Raw genomic sequence first — 15,500 nt, forward strand, 5'->3', positions numbered from 1 at the left:
TAACCATTAATATATGTAAAGTATTTAGATGTAATATGTACAGTGTGCCCATATTTTTAAAGTGTAGGCTTATCATCTAATCGCTTAAGTTCCGTTAGATACGGATGGAAAATAACACAAATACTGAATAATTAAACGCCTAATAATAAATTGTTTTAGAAGATTAAAAGATTGTAATTAATTACTAATTAATGGCTGATGTAAGCTCTTATATAATACTTGTTTAGTATTTTATACGTAAAACTTCTATCAAACCAAATAATAACGTTCAAATATTGAGAGTGAATTTGCTGGAAAAAGGGTAAGCCACAATAGCAATTTGTATTCATAATAATATTTTGCACTTTGTTAACTATTGACTAAACTATTTTTAAATTTACATAGTTTAAAGACATGATTTATACGAGTTGAATAAATCGATTCATTAGATCATTTTAATTAAAAAAATTTGGTGTAATACAAAATAAATGCAGGATTAGAAATAATAACTGTTACTACCAAGAATAGCAAAAATAATAGAAACTCTCGAATGTATATATTTTTTGAAATTTTTGTAATTTAAGATGTTTCTACTGTCTATAAATCAATGCTTTTACAAGTATTTTGTCTTTTATCTAAATTGAATTATGTGGATTATACAGTTACATTTATCTGTATTATTTTCGAGCCACTTAATCGATTTATTGTTTCCATTGTTAAACTGAACATTCCTTAGCGTAACTTATTCACATACAGGTACGAATAAACTTATTATAATGTTATAGTGACACATGACAGGTTGGGTTCAATAGTTTTTTTGCATTAAAACGAATTTTTTTCTTAATAAACCATTTGATATAGATTCATTCTTTAGATGCAAAAATGCATACGCACATTACACACGAATTTCGAATTAATAGCATAAATAATAGTATGGGACAGATAGAACAATCGGTCAATCCTAACTCAGTGTACGCCTACTAACCAATATTATATATATAAAAAAAAAATAATCATATAATACAATATTAATATTATTTAATTTTGTAACATTATAATATGCTAAATCGCCTTTATACAATAAATATGTTCCTACGTAAAAATACAATGCAATATATGTGTACAAATACAATTATTGTACAAAAACAATATGATAATAATATTATTATTCAAATCAATTTGTCTCATGAATTCAGCTTATTATATATATACATGTATACAAGTAACGTAAAAACGACTGCTGGCACCATTACCTCGGGACGGAGGCGGATCTATAAGTTTAATAATGACAATGATTATAATTAAAATAGTACGCTATATTATTTTATGTTTATATACATAGATTTACACGTAGCGCCTTCGAAAATCTCATTTTATTTCCACACTCTACATAGTGTTTAAAATCGTTTAATGACACCGTCCGCGCCTTTTGTTTCGACCGAATACGATAAAATTTCGAACATAAATAATAATTAGAACAATAATTGACGCGTCTAAATAACTTTTGCGTGGACGTTTTAAGTTTAAATCGAACCTACGTACGTTCTTATCGGTCGTTGGTGAACGGTTATAGGTCTAACATAAATGCACACCATTTAATGTTTCAAGTAAATATCTATATTAATAATTTATATTTCCGCTAATTGTTGTCCGTTTGTTATTCATAGTTAAATTGGATTAAAAGTAGGGAATCTTATAAACAAAAAAAAATAAGAATTTTTTTTTTTATAAAATATTAATTTTCAATTGTGTATCCTCTGAGACATAGAGTATACTTAAAATTTGAGTGTAGATAATTTTATAAACGTTGTGGTTTTATAGCGAGAAAAACATAAGTGTGACATGTTGTGCCGCTTGTTTTGTATATTAACGATTATAATTTTCTTTTACTATACTCATTCGCTAACCATAAATAATACTGGAAGTACCTTTTAAAGTAAATGAAATATTATTTAGCTCTCTGTAACATTTGATATGTTAAGTACTATATTATATAAATGCCTAATAATTATGGCACAAATTATAATATTGTAAAAATAAAAAATGTACGTTGAAATAAGTTTCTAATTCATTTAAATAATAGTTTTTTTTTTTTTTATTTCGTTCATGGATTAAAAAAAATATTAATTTATATTATTGATGTAAACCCAGTTTTTAAAAATTAAACAAATATTCTACTGATAACTGTTTTGTATAAAAGTGATTTCACTACTTTCAATTTTTGTTTGTATACTAACTGTAGAAGATTTTTTTTTATATTCCACAACCGGAATTTGACCAGATTTATGTTACCCCTAGATTACGTTTACCAAAAAACAGCACCATATTATCAACACAGTATTCTCTTTTATACTGTAGTGTATACACGGTTTGCTTTTCATACAAATTTCGTATTGTAAAAAACCATTACCGGCTCGTTCGTGTGCATATGTATGTAAAACCCTAGTGTAAAGTATAAATCGCTTTTATTTATTATATATAGAAAAGAAATATATATATATATATATATGTAACGCATTACCACTTTTTTATAAAGTTATTACAACGGACCCAGCACGTTTCGGTTGGTTGCTGTGGCCCTCGTTGTAAAATGACTAAAAAATTTTAACGACTTTTTTTTCCGGGCTAGTTAATACGTCCCGTTTTGTCGAACAGGTCGTTAAGGTGTGAAATTAATTTGTTATTGCCTTGATAATAAAAGTATATTATCATTTAGTGTATATATGTGTGTAATAATATGAAGACGTATTGGGCAGAAAGCCATTAGCGTTGCACCGCCGCCGCCTCGGCCGCGTTGAAATTCCTCGTACAGAGATTAACCGCCGGACACGACAACAAGGGAGACCGTAGTAACGGTGGAGGCGGAGGTCTAGAAAAATGATTTATGAAGCTCGAGCCCGGCGGAAATCCAACGAGGAGCGGACACACATAAGAAAATATATTTATAAAAAAGACACGGACGTCGTCGTATGTCATTATTAAGTCTTGGTAGTCGTCGCCGCTGCTGCCGCCGTCTCTCGATGGCATGGTTGTTTTCGTTGCACCTTATAAAAAAGTAAGTATAGTGGTTCTATGCACAGTGGTCAGTGCAACCGTTTAGCGTTGTCCCGGGTTGCCGATTACAAAAAAAAAAAGTATTTGTCCCAAACACGACAATACAAAAAAAAAAGACGTTTAAAGAGATCAAGCTAACCGGTTTCGAAAAAACAAAAAAATACAATCACACTTAAGCAATCGTCTTAGGCGCGGAGAACAAAACGTTTTGGAAATCGATTTATGTTTTTGTAGGCCCTATGGGTGATTGTTAAAATGAGTTGTTATTACCGTGTTCTGTATAGGACATTACTATTGTAATTTAATTCAGTCACTTAAGGAGTTCACTTGACGAGAATCGTTAGGAAATCGTTGAAAAAAACGAACGAATACTGAAATCAACGCTCAGATATATTTAGTAAAATCCGGGTTTTATTCTGTATTAACCCTTAACTTGACAATATTTCGTTCTTCTTCAACAATATCTAACAAGTAACAAACTACCTACAAATGTGTTGGATAAGTTTAATTAATGTCTGCCAAGGTTGTGCTGCTAACTTTATGAAGGTAAATATATTCACTATAGAGAATTAATTATATAGAATATAGTATTAACTCAAACTCAATTAATACTCTTACCAAAATAATAATGTTTGACCAAAGGTCAAGACTGGTAAATCGTTTGTTGTTGGAATGAGAAAAAATATAATACGTTACTCGGTAGTTTTTAATTATCAAACTTCAGCTAGTTGACTGGTGAAATAATATCGTCATCATTATAATAGTGTTATCATTCATAATGTACAACGAACCTTATTATTGTTAGCTAAAACGTACAAAATATCCGCTTTCCGACACTGAGCTAACGCGGTAGAAGCTTAGATTACATTACAAGAAAGCTATGTAGAAACGTGCAATTATGTTTTGCTACTTTGGGTCGACCGGTTATTATGTTTAGTGTACCTTTATACCTTGATTTGATGGATTGACTAAGGTGCACTCAGTAGAAGTGTGACGTTGAAATTGAAAGTTTCGCAAGCCCGGGGCGACCGGTAGCCATCGTCACCGCAGATCGTAAAATATAATATAGGTATACTTTTGGTTGTATACCGAGAAGAAGAAGATGATGATGAAAAGAGCTAGGTCGAAATCGGAATAAGAAAGACAAAGCGAGAGAGAGTCAAAGCCGGAGAGAAGCGAAAAGTGTGTTACGTGGTCGTCGGCAGATGCACCAGCCGTGGGAAATTCGACTCCAATATCATATCGTGATTGCTGTTGGGGATCCGACGTCGCGGTCGTCGATGACTAGAGAGAGAGAAATAAGTACAGTGTTTGTTATACGGCCATTACGGTATCTATAAACCGGGTTATGTTGTGGCGTTTACATAAAACGCATTTTGGTGCCAATAATGTAAATGCGACGAGGAATAACGTACCAATGCACGCGCGAGAAATCGTTTGGAAAAAACTCAGACTCTCCTAGACAGACATTGCATGTATTATGTGAAACAGAAATTCCGACTAGGCTTCGCAGCTACGAGTTTTAAATCCTCAATAATAATTATCTTTTTAAACGGAGTCGACGTTAAAACACAATGTCGAACCCGCCGTCTGTCATCAATCATCTTCTCGGACGTGTAAACGGTAATTTGAACGGTGACGTTTAATAGTTAATGATTGGTATGCGTCCTGCACTCGGCCCACTGTTTTTTCACGATTCAGTACGGTCCGTGTGGGCCCGAAAGAGAGCTAGTCAAACAGTAGAGATGACCATCTGGCCGAGGGTAGTATACTTGTTCCGGTTATTGACAAAACTCTATTGATAATGGAGAATATTTCATTTCAGAAAAAAAATTATGAACACTAAAACGAATTACATTACATTCCCGTTGACCCGAAAATTCCTGACAAGGTAGTGGTTACGACCCCATCGCCGTCGATTGCCGTCACGTCGGGTCATCTGGTTATTGACGTGGCATCGATAAGTCTATCATCAGGTACCATGGCCGAAGGACGACGAAGAGCGTGTAGATAATTCCATCGTCATTCAAAGTTTAGATTAACATTTTTCACTTAACGATCAACACAATGTCGCGTGGCGGAAATAGAAAATTTAAAACAATATCGGTACGTCCGTCTCTAATAAGAAATAGTCCACCAAAAACTCATTCAATTAACCTTTAAGAACGCACTGCATAAGTAAAATTTTTTAATTCTTTAGACAAATCAGTGCGTTATTATTGGCTGATTTTGGTAAACAGACGAATGACGAATTACAAGGCGATAGGAGGTCACCTGAAGTACAGTGTTCATAATATAAGAGCTCGGTATGTAAACTTATTCCGTATGTATGTTAACAGTCTTAGCGGTAAGTACTTTTACACGATATTGAGTTGTCGTTGTACCGAATACCAGGCTCCTGTTTCTTTGAAGCAAAAATAACATTTCTATTATTAGTGGCCCGACCGAAGTGATGTAATGCCAACAAAAAAAAGAAGAAGTAACAATTGTGCAGCACTCAAGAGCGGCCTCGTTAGCTTCAGAGTTATAATAAAATGACAAAATGAATAGTCATCCGAACGAAAACCGTGAAAACAAATTCAGACAATTCTCAGCTAGAATGCATCAACGAGTTAACCGAATAACGTGAGCGCACAATCTCATCTTTAAACATCAGAGCAATCAAACCATAAGGTTTCTGTTTTCAAATGTACCTACATTAAAAAATTGACATCAATTTGGACAATGTAATCTGTCACTTGGCAGAGCAGAAACAATACGAAATTATCGGGGCGGAAAAATCGATTCCGATATAATTCATAAGCTTGCATGCAATAAAATGATATGGCACGGCCGTGGAAAGTCGAAAATACATCTGCCTGTGATTTTTAGAATTATTGATAAATTAAGACGCGGTCGTCGCTTTTCGTCGGTGGGTTATAGAGCGTAAGTCTGATGCGACACGGCTCAAAGACGAGACACAAGTTTAGCAGCTATTTACACAAGTTTAACACAGAAGGAACCTTAGTTCAGGACCAATTACATTATACAATGTGTGTTACTGATTTTGAATTTTTTTTTAGTTTACAAATATAACAACTATTAAGTGATAACTGATAACATAAATGATTGATTATTACATTCTGTTTTCTCTAAAACTTGAGACGGTACATTTTTGTTTCACAATATAAATATGCGTTCTTTTAAATTTCAGCATAATTACTATTAATTATTATGGTATCTATAAATTTACTTAAGTTCGCCAAACTCTTGGATACTGATTTATGCACTAGAAAATTATGTTCTCATATACTACAGTGAATTACGAATTGCAACCATTATACACACATCACTCGACACTTATATAAGATCAAGGTTATATGTTTATGTAAACACTACATATACAATAAATAATTAATGGATCTACATACATAAAACTAATATAAAATATTATATTATATGGCTTATAAGTTATAATCAATAATGACACGTTACACCCAATTTGAATGCCGAATAATGAACTAAGAACTACTCCATGTGGTTTAAACAATTTATGTAAATTTTACGATTTAATGAAAATTAACAATTCTAATAATCATATATAATAAAATGTTAAAATCTTATCGCGGTACACTATATTTGACCTAAGAAAAGAAAATATAATACATCTCGCTCATGGAAAAGAATCTGTGGCGGCTTAGGCAGCGCATAGCGTTGGCGCGCGTTTTTATCATGTCAGAACGTTATCGTATCAAATAATAATGGTGACGGCGTGTGTTGTTTTTTTTGGCGAGTTAGTACTTTACTTAAATTAAATTAAACGTATAATTAGCGGAGCCCCCAGCTAGAGCGAAGCTCTAGTAATATAATATAAATTATTATTTCCAATAGAAAATCATGCAAATATTTTAGCTTAGTTGAGTGATTTTTATCAACCAGTCTGACTGTAATTGAACACACGTGTATGTAAATTAATCATTTTTACGATTCCACTTAGTTATAACCTAACTTAGTTAGGTCTATAACCACGGAAAAACAATGTTAGGAAGATACTTTATTACCTTTCCAACTAAAATAGGCATGGCTCGTAAAAATAATGTTGTTTTAACGTTCGAGTAAACAGTTATCAAACCAATGCGTTGACTATTTTATTTGTAATTTGACATTTAAATAACAGAAGCAGCAGCAGAAAAAAAACACTTTGGAAGACTAAGGAATTTACATTATAAAACGTTTATTGAACACATACGAAAAAAAAGTAATAAAAATATAATGGAAACAATTACCGTATAATAACGAGCGTTACAAAATGTATGTGTAGGGGGAAGGGACTAATGTGTTGGGTGGTTGGCACATAATCTTAGTACTTATATATAAATATAGTATATACATATGTATGCACTATACATACTACATAGCATAATAATAATTCGGGTGAGGTCCTTCCCAATTTAAAAAACAAAATATAATAATAATCGAGATAATTTACTTAATGTTTAGGTTCGATTAACTTTTTAGTTTTTACCAACGTTAGTCCACGTCAAAATTAAAAAAAATCGTTAATATTTACCACGGTTTGATATGAAAGAGGGCGGCTAATTATTATTATTTCCAACAATTATACCGAGTCAAAGTTATTAGTTTAAGACTTAAGTAGTTGTTCGAAAATTTCATAGTTAATCAAAAGATAGCCAGATGACTTTTCTGGTCGTTCACACCAAATAAAATAACAAGTTTTAAATAGAGTCCAATTGTTACAGTATTGTTGAACTACCCTTACATTTTAAGTACAGTTAGTACTAAGTGCTAACGGCCATTAAAGTAGCAAATAAATATTATTTCTACTAAGTTTTTGTATAAGCTGTCTATCTTTCAATGAAATTAAATGTTTTTATTCGCTTAATGTGATGAGCAGTGAGCTTTGCCTGAAGGTATTATCTTTCATAAGAATTATAAGGCCTATAGGACGCCCGTTGAAGATACAACCAGCACATCAAATCTCACATAAACAATTTATTTTTATAAAACATGTTGTTGCCACGGCGAGGCACACTATTGGACTCATTTTCATACGGTTCTAGAATAACTTTGAAACAGTAATTGACGGATTGTTACTTGAAACAGCCGTCGTGCGTTGGACGTTTCTTCCAGTGGAATTAACACACAAATAGTGTAAAAACTTTTTGAAGAATATAATATTATCATTTCTATGAAAAGCCAAACCGACGGGGTTTCCGAGCAGTCTTGGCTCTAACGACGCACGCCGTCTTTATTATTTTTTTCATTATGAAGTAAATTAAAAAGTAAATTAAAATTATGCAAATTTAAGTACACCAGCGACTCGAAGTGATACATGGGTGTGTAATGTTTTGTCGGGCCATGTCAACTACATGTATTTTTTAAATCGACTGTAGACAAATGTCCATCGTGACTCTACCGACGAACGTTTCCCATGTTAGGTTAGGTTGACTTACCTTGGTCGTACGTCTTGTGTACCTAACCTAACCTTACCTACCTAAACATGATTTATTGTTTTCGATAAATATAAATCACGCACCTAATTTTGGATCGTTGAAAGCCCCAACTGTTTTTTGAATCCCCGGGTGGCAGATACATATATCATACACATTATTATGACGTCAATTCAAAGCTTGGTATTATTTTTACCATTGAAATGCAATTCATAGTATTATTAAAAAAACCGCGGTAATTGTGGTGGAAACCCGGGTCGTACTTAGTAGTTTTGAAATTTGAACTATGGCCACACATATTAATGGCTAATATGTATGGAAATTGGAAACAGGTTTGCTAGGTCATGTTCAAGGCTTAAATTTTCTGTGCATTTTGTTTTAACTAATCGGTTACTTTTTTTGCTACACGTGTGTATCTGGTAGCCGTGGGTTAACGAACCATCGGGGATTTACTCAATAATATATCATATATTTTGGTACTTATAGGAGATAATAATGTATTATAATATATATATATATATATATATATATATATATATATATAATATATATATATAGTTGTGTATATGCGTCCATGCAGATACTGTATAAATAAACGTCAATGCGTTTATACCATTAGCCATCTAATTTTAAGTGGAATACATTTTTATACTTCAAAGTAATAAATATCTATGCTAGTATTATTAGCTAGCCACTATATAGCTGACGTTGATTAGTTCAGTTATTATATACGTTCCATTAAATCGAAGGAGTATTGTTTTGCCAGAGATTACTTGTAGTATATAATATGACTACGGCAGTCAATAATGTCTAATTAAGTTTGAATTAAATAATATATAAAAAAAATGTCTTGTCTACTAAGTATTTACATTCAAATTCAAGCGTGAAACGTGTACTAATGAACCATTCGTATTTTTATAACTATTATTAGATGGAAAATAGCTTAAATGGCTACAAATGGCTTAAAAGTTAAATGATATTATAGTTTGTTAGTCAAACCCAAGACATGTAAAGGTCGCGTAACGCGTTGTCCATTTCATTACGTCTATGTAAGAGACAAGATATTCAATGGTTATGTTACATTATAGGTAGTCTGTAATGAATTGGAGTACGGAAATCAGTTTACTTATTAAATAAGAACAAAAACACTATATTTGATGATAAACAAGATTCATGAAGTAATTTCCAGTCAAAGAAAAAAAAGATAGTCATGTGATCAACAGCTTACCTTCAATAGTGTAGTGTATAAAAATAAAATAAAAAGTATGGAGTCAATGTATTCCATGCAAAATGTTTTGTGTTAATATCTTGTTTTTACACTTTCAAAATTTGTATAAATAAATTAAAAAAAAAGATAAATATATGTTTCATATAATAATTTATTGTTCTTCCATGATCTATGGGGTACATCGTATAGTTTATCCCATTAAATTACCATTGACACGGCCAAGAGCTACAATAATTCATTAAGCAAATTAAAAACTTTAAAATGCATGAAATTATATTAGCCGACTGCATAGTGCATATATACCTATTATTGAGATGGGATGCGCTCGCAATGACAAGATCTATCGGCAATACTGTGTGTCGTGTGAACTCTAAAACTCTCAGCCTAAAACTTTTTGTATTATACTTAGCGGTTAGAACTTATAGAGCTATGGAGATTCGTGGAATTAGAAACGTCGTTTTTAATCGTATTCATATGTATGATACACCGGCATTCTTTCTTTGCCAGCAGCATAAGGTACGTAGTCGCGGAGACTTGAACGCCCCGAGCTCTTAAAAAAAAAACAAATCCCATACAATATTGTATCCGTAAAATATATTATTATTATTATTACCTTTATTATATGCATCTTATTTGTACCCGGCCAAGGACGTGGTAGTATATATAACTTTACACGCGCTTTTGCCGGGTCCGGCCCGGGGGCTTTGGTTTTCCGAAATCTCATAATATTTTCTTCTTTTAACACAACAACGGTTGGTCGAGGGGAGATTACACTAGCACCTTTTTTATAGTTACATGTACCTGTTGTATGTACACGAAAAATATCGGTACGAAATTTCCGAAGTGAGAAATAAATCGATTTTATGGGTTCGGGCGGGCAATAAAATATAACGGGTAAACCGGTCTGGCTGACACGCTAAACGTTTGGCTCCCTCCAGCACTGTTTCCATTGCGCAAAGGATACCCATCCGTGTATTGTATACGTATATATTTAATAATATTATACTCTTACATACATCGCACAGGCATAAAGACGAACGTCCATACATAATATGTAATAGGCACGGGCAAAGTGGCAGTGCGAGAAGGATAAAGTAATAACGTAACCCCTTTCGAGTTTTTATTTTTTATTATTCCTTCTATTTTTTTTTTGTCGCCCATACTCGTCTTCGAGTAAATTGATTGTGTGTCGGTGTACATTATGTTTGTATAATATGCTTTATGCTATCTAGACGAGAAAAACCAATTACCTCTGACGACCCCGGGGCCACGGGGTCTATACCAGGACGCGATCGAATCCCACATAAACCATCCGTAATAGTATTTAAATTCGCCGTTAAAGGCGTTTTAGCCGCTTATACCTTCCACAGCGTACAAGTTGCTCGACGACCGAAAACGTATTATCAATATATTAAATAATAATAACTAATACACACGTGTTTTGGCTTTACTATTCACAATTATCCAGTTATTATCAGTATTATCTCTTTTACCAGTATAATAATTTAGTAAGTTTTTAGTGTTCAACGATTTGATGCTACGAACAGGAATTCGACTTTGAGCTTTTATCCGTAGTTATGGATGAAAGTATAAGTGTGCCTATTAACTAGTTGTTAGAAGATGACCACTAGGAGACAGTACAGAAGAAGTTAACAATAGGTCTAGAAGAGTAGAGAGAAACGCACTATTCAATAGGACTGTTTTGGAAGGTTTAAGAAAAATGTGAAGAGGATAAATTTAACTGGCCAACCCGACATACCGGAGACTTAAACGAGCGTACCCCAACAAAGTTAAACTAAAAAATATCAGTTTCATAAATTTATGACAATACAATTTATTTTTAGATGGAATACCTATGAAACAAATAAATAGTCAATGGAGTATTAATTTTATTTCTTCTTAACTTGTATAACGTGCAGTAAAAAATATATAATCTTTGGCAACATAAAAATGTCTTAGCTTAAAAATTACACGCATGTTATAACGATTTTTTTTTACACGATATAATATTTTTGTATATGTATTTCTAAACTCTAAGAAAAATCATAAACCATAAACTCGGACCTAAATAAAATGATATTTTTTTAACAATAAAAGGCGTTCAGGTGTTGTTTTTACTATTATAGCTGTAAAATCCGTATAGGTAATACGTCGCAGACTCATAACTCAGCCTCCAATATGTTCGCTCAAGTCTAAATGGTTTTGATAAACTGACGTTTTCCATAATTTATTACGATAATCTTATAAGTTTATAAAAAAATAAAATTATGAATTTTGATTTATTTAATCATACCTTGTCTACTGCGAGTTCAGTGCATTACCACGTTTGTTAAGTACCTACCCTGTGTATACACACATCCTAGACCATTATTACTTATATTTTTAGATTCTAATAATCAATTGACTAAATTCCAAGTTAATTTAGGGTTTGTAAAAATTGTAGAGAATTTCAGTTTGTACAAATTAGTCTTAGCAAATTAATTTATTTCCATACACTTTGTAATACCTATACAAGTGAATACGTTCAGGCAAAATGCAATATACTTTATTGGTGTTTGTTGTGTTAAATTACTAATTATCGACCATTGTTTTCGTAAAAAAATGTTATAGTTTACATATAAATGCTTGCAGTTTCAGAGTAGTTTAAAAGAACATACCATATTTAATTACCTACCTGAGATTTGAAAAAACAAGCATTTCAGAGTCAAAATTATCGTTTAAATTACTGTGTATTTCATTTACTGTTTAGGTTTACTATATACATATTATGGTTCTTTATAATATTATAGGCGAGTATGCTATGGAATTTTGTTTGTTGAGACTTTTCTTCCTTTCACATCACTACGAGAGCAACAAACCGAATCTCAAATATGACACAATAAAAATTAACAGAAAAAAATGGAAAACACGATATCGAGTTTCAGTACCCTATACGTGGCATACCTACATCAATATTATTCAAAAAACATGTAACTATATGAGGTAGAGTACAAAAAACTATTGAATAATTAGTATTTTGGTGTACACATTACACACACACAATATACATGATATTATTCGGGGTTATCGACTTGGAAACCATTGTGGATGTTGAAATAGTCTCCTCGATGACATACAAAAGTTATATGTGAGTCAGAGATGAAAAATATAATATTCCAAACGATAAATAAAATAAGCATAAATGATACTTATCGGTGCGCGAACGAACGGAAAAGTTATTCGATCTGACGTGAAGATCTCGATCAATTAGGTTTCAATTTTGAAGAAAAAAAAACATATAATTTTATCGTCTGCGGTGTAACCTATACCAAAAGCAAGGTCGATTGTACAATTCAAGGGTTATACTGATTTATACATAATGTATTATAATAGTTTTAGGGTTGAACGAGTAATAAAACTAATCTCATTCGAATAACTTAAAAAAGGGTTGGAGTTAAACCCGTTTGTTATCAGCGATATTTCCAATACACAGAGGCGAGTTATACACCTGAACAATTATGCAGTATTTTATCCACCACCATCTCTCTTTTATATTCACTCTGCACACATCCGATTCTTGTCTTCTTTACGAATTTCACATGAAATAAGACAAACAACTGACCGTCCTTGGTTTTGTTTTTATTTAGCTTTGACCTATTATGGCCATTTTAATATTTTGGTTTGTCCTCCCTCCTCATACTTAAATTACCCCATTATTTTTTTCCTCAATGTTTGCTATTTATGAACTTTCAAATTATCTCCTCTGATACTCATATCTTCTATTAAGTTGCGTATAATGTGTTCAACGTGTACTTCCTTCAACTGGGCCTATTAAACCGCACGCGAATAAATAATGCTTGCACCATTACTAAGAGTTATCTAAAATTTAAAACTTTAAAAATAATTATTAAATCTGGTTATCAACCAGTCAAAATTTCCACTAATTGTTCTTCATTTAGCAACTCAATTAAATATATTACACGTGCCTATTAAAAGTTGATAGTGCACTAAAAATTACCTATTGAAATATGGGTAATATTTTTATACAGATATTATTTTTAGATGATATTCAATATCAAAAGGCGCTACTAATTTAGTAAGAATATTTTAATATATTCGGCCAGTGTATCATTATGATTTCACTGGAAATGGTTGTTATGTATGTTTTTATTCTATTTTACCCCCTTCCTAACCGATAAACGTTAAATTATACACATTATCGAAGACACCAGAACGTGGAACCGCATTTAGTGGTAGTCGAGTCGTGGTTGCTCCGGGGTGTACACTGAAGAGCAACCCGTGAGAATGACGTGATCGTTCTAGCATTCGTTTTCCAGTTCGGTTTTCCACCCTCCCTAGGGGCATGTTGAACTGTTCACGTCAAGACTTTGGACTCGTTTTGCCGTGTACAACATGCAACACACTGCACGAGCTATCCGGACGACAACACGCACTACCAATCGGCCAGCTGACAATATTTGTAATAGTATCTTTTGTTGTTGTTCCAACTAAGCTGATCTTAACATAAAATAATCGATTAACCCCTTTGGCGATCTGAGTTGTCAAGGCGTTAAAGTCTCTGCCTAAAGAATTCGTGTTCAAGGTGGCATGCGAATGGTAATTCCATGTTGCACTATACATAATGTTTATAACAGCTATTTAATTCGATACAAGAAAACGCTACAAATTTTCTTGTCTACGGATAGGGCGACTGTATTAAGAGACGGCAGTAGACCGATGACGTGCTGCACGTCAGCTGTCATGGAAATATTGTATAATCATGATCGAAACGAAATAAAAACGTTTAACTAGTGATCAAACGGGTATGGTTATTTGTATCGAATCGATTAATGTTAACTTTGCTAGCCTCAAGACGTTATCGGTAAAAAATTATTTAACATAATACTATAATATAATTTATCATTATACTGTGTACCTAGACATTAATAAAAACGAACGCTTTAATTGTAAACCCACAATTAGACTAAATGTAATAACACGTAAAATAATATGTCTACCTTCTTTCTTCATACCATATTACCATAATATAAGTACAAAAATCATTATTTTTGTGCAACAATTAACAAAGCATACATAAAGCTGTATTACAAAATTACAGACAACGAATGGAAAATCTATAACTGAGTCAACTATTTGCAAATGCAAAGGGTTGTGCGATTAGTGCAATTATTCAACGCGGTAACGTGATATTCTTTCATTTGTGTGTACACGACACACGTCATATGAATATGAGTTTAAAAACAATGTACATCTTCAACTAATAGACGTTATTAATATTTTCACTCGTGATTTTGCATTAGATTAGATGTCAAAAACTGTGATTGTTTTTAATAGTAGGAAAATCTAAACAAGTTAAGTTATGTAGCATAATTTTTTTTTATATCTTTCACACAACTATTAGATAACCTATACTGGCGATAAGTTTGAACTGCAAGCATTTTAGTATAGGATTTAGTAACACACACACTATCAGTTTACATACTACTTCATAGATACTGTTACTATTATTGTTATTATTTTTACTATTATCAACCGTAGAGGATGTTTATGGGGGGTGTGATAAATGTTAATGATACCTAACCTAGCCTAGCACGATAGACTTGAGCTCCAAAGACTGATACCCAGTAGAACGGTAAATTTGGATTAATTTTTTTCATAATATACATCCTACAGGAACGCTTTCTAGTTTATTACTACATCGGGTTCTATAATAAACCATTCGGTGTGAGGAACGAATAAAAAATCCCAAAAAACTAAACATTTATTTTTATAGAATTAACATTGCCTCA

At 32.4% G+C, this 15,500-nt stretch overlaps 1 protein-coding gene across 1 annotated transcript in view; it reads right to left on the reverse strand.

Moving 5' to 3' along the window:
- The window catches only part of LOC126838441 (sialin-like), a 146,527-nt gene that overhangs the window by 119,127 nt on the left and 11,900 nt on the right, over positions 1-15,500 (reverse strand). The gene's annotated exons all lie outside the window — the stretch shown is intronic.

This window comes from Adelges cooleyi, unplaced genomic scaffold, assembly GCF_023614345.1.
Source record: "Adelges cooleyi isolate 19-005CV unplaced genomic scaffold, UGA_ACOO_1.1 ACOO_flye_CR_arks_rails_tigmint_CR_PRNA_30, whole genome shotgun sequence".
Lineage (NCBI taxonomy): Eukaryota > Metazoa > Arthropoda > Insecta > Hemiptera > Adelgidae > Adelges > Adelges cooleyi.